Source organism: Talpa occidentalis, unplaced genomic scaffold (genome assembly GCF_014898055.3).
Source record: "Talpa occidentalis isolate TD23 unplaced genomic scaffold, MPIMG_talOcc4v2.1 talOcc4.2, whole genome shotgun sequence".
Lineage (NCBI taxonomy): Eukaryota > Metazoa > Chordata > Mammalia > Eulipotyphla > Talpidae > Talpa > Talpa occidentalis.
In genome coordinates, this window is record NW_023602073.1 from 39221844 (window position 1) to 39229205 (window position 7362).

The following is a 7362-nucleotide window of genomic DNA, read 5'->3' on the forward strand; positions in this document are numbered from 1 at the left end:
GCATGTGTAAGGACTATATACTACATGGTTACTATGAATAGTTTTTTCTGAAATTGAAAAGACTCTTTTTGGTAAATGTCAAAGTAAAAACTAATATGAAAATATTTAACCTTTCGTTCTTATTATAACAAAATGGAAAATAACAAATGACAGGGTTTCACACATTAGCCCTGAAGGATAATGCTTTTCAGATCCCTTTTATCCATCTCTTTTAATAAATAGCCCTTCATTACCTTTTTATGTTACAAGTTTGCATACTGAACCAGATTGCAATGAAATAACAGTCTAATAAAAAACATTATGTTTGAAATAGATGTAGTTCATTCTGTGCCCATAAATTTTTAAGTAGTTGATGGAAAATTGGTCTAAGTAAGAGACTTTTGTTTTATTTTCAAGTTAGGCTATCGTTTTGGATCTGTGGACAAACCATTTACTCTCCCTGGTATTATCTTTCTTCTAGCTAATTCTGTGAGTCATAGTCTCTTCTGGTACCATCGATATTATTGCAAAGAGGAAGATTTAATCCGGTGGGGTTTTTTTAGTAGCTGAGTAGTATTTGTGTGTTGTGCGCCATATTTTTGTAACCAACTCATCTATTGTTGGACCCTTAGGTTGCTTCTATCACTTTGGTATTGAAAATACTATTACAATGAACATAGGAGTGCACATATCCCTTCATATTAGTGGTTTTGTATACTTCAGAGAGATATCTAAGAATGGGATTGCTGGATCATCAGGTAGAACTATTTTTAGTATTTTCAGAAATACCTATCCTACTTTTCTAGGAAAGGAAACAGTCTTCATTTCCACCAACAGTGGAGTAAAGACATGGATATAAGTTCTGAAATCACAAAATACACAGAAAAACAAAAATGACACAGTTCCTTAATCAGCCTTAGAGATGACTTTTGTCAATCGGATTATATTGGCAAAGGAAACAAAAGCAAATATAAACAAATGGGACAATATTAAACTAAAAGGTTTCTATAGAGTGAAAGAAACCACCATTAAAAAAGCGAATGATTTGGAGAAAATACTTACATTAGTCAGGCAAGGGCTTAATATAGAAATTTTATAAAGAACTCATTAAACTCATCACCAAAAGAACAAATGTCCCCATTGAAAAGTGGACAGAGATGTTGAAGAGCGCCTTGTCCACAGGAGACAGAGATGGCAGCAGGCCCATGAACATGTGTTCTTCCTCTCCTATTCAGAAAGCAAATCAGAAGCAAAATGAGCGATCATCTCCTATCTGTTAAGAGGGTTATTATCAAAATAGACAAGAAACAAGTGATGGTAAATTTGTGGAGAGAAAAAATTCTTTGTAGATTGTTGTTACAAATTTAAACTGTTCTAATCATGGAAATAGTGTGGCAATCCCTCAACAAAATTAAGAAAAGAAATATCACATGACCCAGCTAGCTGACTTCTCTTTAGTTGTCAAGCTTTACCACAAAAATATACAAACTTAAATTCAAAGAGATATATGGAACACCATGTTCATCATAACATTATTCACAACACTCAAGACAGAGAAACAAACTCAGAGCCCACTGATAGATGATAAAATAAAAAAAAGTGATATATATGATATATATATCATATATATATACAGTGGGAGACTACTCAGCTATAAAGAAGATGAAATCCTGCTGTTTGCAACAACATGGATTGACCTAGAGTATCTATATTTTGCTATCTAAAATAAGTCAGAGGGATAATAAAAGCACCATATGATTTTGTTACAGGGCAACGAGAGGGGTAGCCCAGACACCACAAACCTACCTGCTCTAAATGGGTTCTGCCGTCCACCGCATCACCACAAACATATGAGACTTTACTGGGAAGGAACTTCAATACAATTAGGAAACAATATAGGAAAGGCAGAGACTACAGTTTCTTTTTTTTAAAATATTTTATTTTATATAATTCTTACATCATTTTTCATCTGGGCACAATGTATGCATTTTCATTTTGGTTATATTCCCAATACAATTGCACCTCCCCCCCTTATTTTGACTCTAGTCCTTCCTCTCCCTGCCCTCCCTCCCTCCCCCACCCCGCACCCCCTCCCCCTGCAGTGTGTCTCTATAGTTTCTAAATAAAGTATCCAATGTTACCAGTCCCCTTGTTGGTAAAAGTCCATCCAAAAGGGATTGGCCCAGAATAAGGTCCCAAAGCCTGCCACAGGTCTAAGGCATCTTCCAGTGGGGACCCATAGAAAAGGATCAGAAACCACCAGACAAGTCTGGAAGGAAAAGAGTAAATTATCAAAAGCAAGACAAAAACCGCCATTGCCACCTCCCCACGGGTCTCTCGCCCACATCTGTGTCACCCAGTCCACGACCAAAAGGCAAGCGTGGTTTCTTCACGCGTCTCTCTGCTCTACGTGCCTCCTCTGGGTCTCCTTCTGGCTCCATCCTGCTTCCTTCCTTCCTCAGTTTCCTCTGCAGCTTCTTCTCTCCCTCCTCAGCTCCACCCTCCCTTGGGTGGGGTGGGAACCTGGAACCTCCCCTTTTCCTGGGGACCACCCTGTTACAATTTCACTCCTATATGGATGATAGAGAAACAAAACAAATGAACAAACAAAACAAACAAAAAACAACACATCCCTGGCACTGGGACAACGTGTGTGCTGGGCTCTGGCGAGGCTGCGCCTGGCAGGGCAGTGAGGGTCTGTAACCCTGTCGTCCTGGGGGGAGAGTGTGCCTGGGGAGACCCTCCAGGCCCTTCAGGGATCCATGGAGAAACTGCAGGTGAGTGTATGTAAGGCAGGAAGGAATGGCCACAGGGCAGGTTTTCTGATCCAGCAGACCAGGTACAGGAGAAGTGAGTCCTGGAAGCCTCAGTGAATTTTGCAGACTTTATTGGGATTTACCAGATACATGGCAGGTAGGGGTGCTAGGGGGCCAGGAGGCTGACAGGCCTCCCAGCCCGTAGCAAGTCTTTACTCTTTCTGGGCTCTGTGGAGTTCTCTGGTGGTCTCTGCTGCTCTGCTCTCTCGGTTCTGCTTCTGCTTCTCTGCTTCTGCTGGCGTCCCCGTGACGCCACCCTTAAAAGCCCATCTTAGCCCAGGTGAATCCCATCTACCTATGCCCACACCCTACTCCAGGTGCCGGCATCAGGCATGCATTCGGGACCGCAGGGTTCCATCATCCATCCTATGGGCGGGAGAGCAGAAAAGCCTGATACTTTTACCTTACCCTACAATCCACCCCCTCAGGGTTTTCTGCCAGACAGTCTATACAAGTGATACACACGTTTCTCTTGACGAATAGGAACACTGCAGCCATGGCCCACAAAAGCAAATGAAATATATCACAATGAAATATAACAGAACACAAATAAGTCCAGGCAGGGCATCAACCTAGTGGCAAAAGACAATTATTGGCACCAGTAGATGATCCACCACTTCCGCTGCCGAAGGCACTGCTCATGCGAGGGAGGGAACCACTCAGGCATTAGCCGTCACACGCCAGGAGCCATCAGGCCTCCGGGCCCCCTCCGGCTGCAGTCTCGGCCACAAGCCACACACTGCATCCACCCCCAGGATGCACTCACTCTTGGGTTGGCTATTCTGTACTCTTTGGGGGTAATCGCCCATCCCTCAGGGTTTTCTATCTGTGGTCGCTCCAACGCTCCAGTATGCAGGCCCCTGCACTCAGGCCAACCCACTGCACAAGCACATGGGTCGGGGATCCGTGGATACAAGTCCACATGCAGCCTCGCTTTGGCTGTGGGCTCCACCACAAGCCACGTTCCCTACCCATCCCCCAAAGATGGGCTCCTCAGCTCCTCACCCTCACTCAACTATGAGCAGGGCATCACCCACAGGTGATTTTAAAAGACTCACTTGCCTTTAGCTTACGTAGTGCGTAACAGCCGCTCAGGGCTTCCCGAACTTAGCACCAGCTTTTGCCTTCTCAGTTGGCTTTTCTCCTCTGCTTAGCTGCTGGGCAGTACACCGGATGCCTTTGGCCACCAAGGCCCACTGACACCCCCAGACTCCCATCTCTGGGGGTGGACAATCCCATCCTTCCTCAGGGTCCCAAAACATATCAAACTTGCCAAGGTCCTCCCCCTTCTGGCGGGATTGTTAGTCCATTAGTCCAAGTTCATCGGCTTTTCCCTTTGTCCACACTGGGGAGCTCTGAGTTGTGGTCCTTTCTCCCCCGATGATTCTTGCTGCCTAGGCGGGGATTGTTGGCTGGTCCTCTCGGGCATCTCCTCCTCCAGACGAGGTCTCATCCCGGAGCTCCCGGACTTTGCCCTTCCCCTGTCCCGCCATGACACGTCCAGCGCTGTCACAGGCAAACACTGTCTGCTGCTCCTCAGTCCCTCCCGGTCTTCGGAGGGCTCCATACCGGTCTGCATGGATCATCTTGCTGACTTACACCAATTGTAAGAGAGGAAGGAATGGACACGGGGCAGGTTTTCTGATCCAGCAGACTGGGTACAGGAGAAGAGATTCCTGGAAGCCTCAGTGGCATTTGTAGGCTTTTATTGGGATTTACTGGATACATGGCAAGTAGGGGTGCTAGGGGGTCAGGAGGCTGACAGGCCTCCCAGCCCCCAGCAAGTCTTCACTCTTTCTGGGCTCTCTGGCGTTCTCTGGTGGTCTCTGCTGCTCTGCTCTCTCGGTTCTGCTTACGTTTCTCTGCTTTTGCTGTGAATGCCACCCTTAAAAGCCCAGTCTTAGGCCAGGTGAATCCCATCTACATATGCCCACACCCTACTCCAGGTGCCTGCATCAGGCTTGCATTCAGACCACAGGGTTCCCTCATCTATCCTAAAGGCGGGAGGGCAGAAAAGCCTGATAGTTTTATCTTTCCCTACAGTGTGGTTTTCCGGAGGGCTGGGCGGGCTGGGTGCTGGGCAGGCCGGCACTGCTGAGCCCCTGAGCCCGCTGTTTGGCCGAGGGCCGCTTTACCGAGCTCATGCAGGAGAAAGTGGGCTTACAGGACTGGATGGAGGAGCTGGAGCATCGATGTATCCAGATGTCTGGAGAGACTGACACCATCGGTGAGCGGGGAGGCTTGCGCCCTGCAGCTGGGGTGCTATGCAGAGGCTGGGGAGACCCCAGCAGCTGAGCTGTCTGCGCACCCTCCCCCTAGGAGAATACATCGCTCTCTACCAGAACCAGAGAGCAGTGAAGAGGGAGGAGCACCAAGAGAAGGAGGAGTCCATAAGCCAGCTGGCCCAGGACAAAGATGAGATGAAGGTAGTCAGAGCTCTGGCTCCAAGGTGGTGCGGCTGGGGGCAGGGCGGGCTTCTGAGCATCTCTGCTTCCAGGTGAAGCTGTTAGAGCTGCAAGAGCTGGTTTTGCGGCTGGTGGAGGCACGCAACGAATGGCGGGCGAAGCCCTGAGCACCTGCCCAGAACCCTGCTGCTGAGCCCACTAGCGCATGCCTAGCCCCCAAGAAGCTTGGCACCGCCAACGTCCAAGGTGAGGAAAGCCCCTAACGGGGGGCTGTTCAGGAAGAGCACACTCCGCCAGGCACACAGCATCCTGTCTCTGTCTCTCTGTAGGGTAAAGAAAATATCAGGCTTTTCTGCCCTTCCGCCATCAGGATAGATGATGGATCCTTGTCCTGAATGCATGCCTGATGGCGGGCACCTGGAGTAGGGTGTGGGCATAGGTAGATGGGATTCAGCTGAGCTAAGACTGTGCTTTTAATGGCGGCGTCACGGGGACGCCAGCAGCAGCAGTAGAAGCCGAAGCTGAAGCCGGAAGAGAAGCCGAGATCACCAGAGAGCCCAGATAAAGTGAAGATTTGCTGGGGGCTGGGAGGCCTGCCAGCCTCCCAGCCCCCCAGCCATCACCCCTGCCTGACATATGCCTGTGTAACCCCAATAAAAAACCTGCAAAACCACTGAGGACTCTGACTCCTCCTTTACCCGGTCTGCATGGGATCAGAAAACCTGCGCTGTGCCCTGCTCCTGCCCTTACACTCTCTAAAGAACCAAGTAAGGTGAGCCTTGTCCACGATGTGCAGCCGACCCAGGGCGAGGCCCAGCTGGGCCTGACTCCCCTTGAGAACGCCTCTGCGCAGCAGGTCGTTCAGCTGCTTCAAGAAATGCAGAACTCCCAGGAAGGCGTCACCATTGGAAACAGCCCATGCCTTCCCTTCTTCTACCAGGCTGACGACAACGAGGTGAAGATAATGGTGGTCTAGGCCACCGGCATGGGGCCGGAGGCTCTGCCCCCACCTGGCCCTCACCAACCCATCCCTGTTCCCCAGGCTTTCCCCCCCCCATCCTTTGGCTCTCCTTCCCAGTCGTCCTTTCATCCCTCGTCTTAAAAAAGGGGTACAACAACTCCCCTATCTAATAGGGTGAAATAGGTGCAGACCCTAGCCTCTGAGGTTAGGCCTGTGTCTTCATTTAACTCTGGACTAATCATACTTCCAGAGGCAAGGAGCTAGAAATATCCAGCTAGTTATTTAGGGGGCTCCGTTCTACAATATAGGGGCTCCTTGAATGACCAATTGAATCCTTACCAGGCCTTCTTGCAGAGGGCCTAGGTTATATTAGGCAACTTTGGGCCATGTGCCCCCCACCTCACCCCAACCATGTCGAGCGGGGCAGCACTTTGAAAGCCCAGCAGGGGGCTAAGTCCAGACAGAGATACCAGCTGGGGCAGGTGGGCACCAACACCTGTCTAGAGTGTAGCCACAGAGATAGCAGTGGTTTATTTGAGACCACCCAGATCCACAAAGGGGTGGCCTCCCCTGCTTCCTTTTGAAATTTCCCCATGGGCCTTTGCACCCAATTTTGTTTTTGTTTTTTTTTTTTTTGCTTTTTTTTGTTTTTAATTTTTTGTTGGACCCAATAATTGTTTTGATTTTTCTTTATTTTTTTTTATTTTTACTTTTTGTTGCACCCAATTATTCTGGAGGTGATCCCTATCTGCAAAGGGGAGGCCTCTCCTACTACCTAGCAAAAGTCCCCATGGGCATGTGTGCCCGATTATTTTGTGGGAACCCACCTGTTAAGGGGGGGCTCTGCTCACTACACATGTCTTGCAGCTTGAGGTTACCCTGTCCCACTCACAAAAGTCCCGCGGGCATGAGGCCACCACAGTCCTCAAAGGGGTGTCCTCCCCTGACCCCGCTCACAAAAGGTCCGCGGGCATGAGGCCAACCCAATCTGCAAAGGGGTGGCCTTCCCCATCACCCCTCAAGTCCTGCGGGCATGAGGCTACCCCAATCCACAAAGGGGTGGCTTCTGCTGTCCTCACAAAAGTCCCACGGGCATGAGGCCACCCCAATGTGCAAAGGGGTGACCTCCTCCTTCCCCCCTCACAAAAGGCCCATGGGCATGAGGCCACCCAATCTGCAGAGGAGTGGCCTCTCCCGTCCC